The sequence below is a fragment of the Eufriesea mexicana genome, unplaced genomic scaffold (genome assembly GCF_001483705.2).
Source record: "Eufriesea mexicana isolate 0111107269 unplaced genomic scaffold, ASM148370v2 scaffold320, whole genome shotgun sequence".
Lineage (NCBI taxonomy): Eukaryota > Metazoa > Arthropoda > Insecta > Hymenoptera > Apidae > Eufriesea > Eufriesea mexicana.
Window position 1 is genome coordinate 381352 of NW_016908532.1, and position 2806 is coordinate 384157.

Here is a 2806-nt window from a genome sequence, read left to right on the forward strand (position 1 = left end):
AAGAACAGCTTGAAAACTTTACGTGTATTCTGGTCAACGTGGCATTGTAAACCGTTATAACCTAAAAGTAAATGAAACTTCTAATCCTTTATTACCAACATTCGTTACATGAAGTAATATCGTCGTAAGAAGATACCATGGCGAAATTTCCTGAAGAATAAATAATGATAAGGGTAATAACAAAAGCTATTTCATGTTTCTCTCGTTTGGATTTATTTAAAAAGTATCTGTACAAAACAATCTACGTGGTTACATTGTACACCTGTACGTACACGTTAATTGCATATGAAAAATAAACGTTTTATAAATTTAATCTTAAATGTATTTAAATTTTCCAGATGCAAACGAATAACTTACCGGAAGAGAACACGTAAGTCTGATACAGGTTAGAAAAATTTCCAATGCAAAAGCATTTTATTAACCTCAAACGTGGTAAGGTAACCCATAAAAAAGCATGTTGAATATTTCCCAAAGCAAATCCAACAGTATGTTATTCTCGAAAATTTACCGATGTTTCCGTCGATGAAATTTTACAGAAAGTAGGTTTTCTCTTTATGGGACTGAAAAGTTTGACGACAAAATATAGAGGCAGTCGTTTGAAGTCGATACACTCGACGCGTGCATCGATTGATACGCACACACTGGCGTGCGAATACGTTTAGGTTAGGAGATCTCGCGTCACTCGAAATGTTGGCAGCCGAGTCATGAAATATTCAAGATACAAATGGCACGTCGAATCCGATCACGAGCACTTCAGTTAATAAGAAACTTTCTAAATTCTAATGCATTTAAATTGCCTCGCCCTTGCATTTCCTTCGAGACTAGAGCATTCAATTAAGTGTGTACTTCGTTCACAAAGAATCGTCTTCACCGACAATCACGCTTGCGAATATGCCTTTATTGGTCACAATCGAAGGTATTTTGATTTTATCATTAGTTAGCTTTAAAAATCGAATCAAATATCAGTGCTCATCGAATAAAGCTTTGTGAAAGCTTCCCAGTTTTAATGTGTAAGGTTATATGCAATATGAAACTTGAATGTTCTTTGAGACCTTATAAATTTCAATCTTCTTGAAAAATATGTTACCTATCTATAAATTAATAAACAATATGTGAGTGAAAATTAAAGTATCACAATATTTTTGTCATATGAAAGCAGTCAGAGAGGGAGTGTTTATAAGAGACAAGAGGCTCTTCTGCCAATTGCTGATGCTTTTCAACTTGTGCTTAATGAAGACGTGCGATCGACAAGGAGAAACCGACAGTAATCCATAAATGATTGCCTCCTCGATACTGGTCGACGCCAGAGGTTAGGGTTATAATCAGCCTCGATGTTTCATTTTCGAGGGACGTTCATTACCCGGGATATTTGCTTCTTCTTTTGACAACTGGCGATGGGGTGACGACTTTCTCCCTTCTTATTTCATACATATGTGCAATACATCGTAGGATTTGTACGATTAAAATCAAATGGCAGCGAAGATATTGCTCTTTTCATGTAACGGTACCTCTCGAAATCCGCCAAAAGGTTAGCATTCGTCACGCACAGCACTCCTTTGCAGAACGTCCTGTAACGATAGGAATGATTTTAAAAGATAATTATAACGAATGCACTTTTCTGAAGAAAGAGACAAAAGGGGTCGGATAAAGCCGTGCCACAATTATGTTCCATCAACGTCATAGTTGATAGGGTTTCAGGCAAGTCAGCGTAAAATTGAAATAGGGGTTGCTAACATTTGGTTGGGGCTAGACGTGTCCGTGTGCTCGCGCGCGTACATAATAGGTTTAGAGACGGAGCAACCCTTATCTACTAGGCTACCATACACGCCGGTAAGATAACGGTCTTTCGACTCAAACTGATATGCAGCCACGCTAAAATCGGCCTCCACCGAAATATACAGGCCGATTTGGAAGATATAAAGGGTGGCTAATGTTAACGGCTTTCTGAGAGCAAAAGAACTCGCAGGATAACGTTTTGCACGGATGGCCTTTGTCCTTTAGACACCTAAAGTTCGATAAGATACGCCACGGGGAGCATTTAATGGCTTGTAAGTATTTTTGGAGCTTTGCAAAAGAAGTTACTGGGCTTAGATAAAGTAACATCGTATACTCAGATCAGTGTCGTAAATTGAATAAAGCCGAGAGGTTTTTACATCTAAGCGTATAAATATTCTACCATACCGATGCTGAATGCAAATTGAAAGCTGTTACGAATCGAAGGCACTGAACCAGAGTATCTGTTTTAGGTTATATTCGCATGAAATTGTTTCCAACGCGTTCTCTTTCGTGGAACATGCTGTACAGAATAATCTAGTGATGTTGAGGGATCGTTTTCGATTACCCCGAGCAATTTATCTAGTCGTCTTTAACCGCAACGTGCGTTGGTCGTAGAATTCCTAGGTGGTCGAGTGTATAAAGCGATTCCAACACTTAAGCAATTAACCCAGTGCTGGGTAACCTTGTTTAACGAATAGCATTTATCGCGATACACCTGTTCCGAGATCACTCGATTCGAAACGCGTCCTCTCTTTGATCAACCGTCTGTCAATTTGCACGCATCGGTTTCTCTTTCTCCTCCCACGCTCCACCTGTTCTACCTTTTGTCCTTTACCAGCTGCATCTAATTTTTCGCTCGAGACATACTTTTCCTCTTTCTTTTTTGTCGCTATAACTCGTTCCTTGCGTGAGCACGAAGGCGCTCCTCTCTCTTCTTCCGTCGCTGGAAGAAAGAAAAAAAACAGGATTGAATCGTATGGTTTCATCCATTTCCTTTTTTCCCGTTTTTCTTTCGATTTTTTCCCCCCCC

The 2806-nt window shown here is 39.2% G+C and overlaps 1 long non-coding RNA gene across 1 annotated transcript in view; it reads right to left on the reverse strand.

The window, feature by feature from the left end:
• Positions 1–1175: 1175 nt before the first annotated feature.
• Positions 1176–2806, reverse strand: part of LOC108545171 (uncharacterized) — a 2126-nt gene continuing 495 nt past the window's right edge. The window contains exons 2-3 of the long non-coding RNA XR_001890069.1: positions 2598–2719; positions 1176–1568 (exon numbers count right to left, since the gene is read on the reverse strand). This is a non-coding gene — a long non-coding RNA (uncharacterized LOC108545171). The remainder of the gene's footprint in view (positions 1569–2597; positions 2720–2806) is intronic.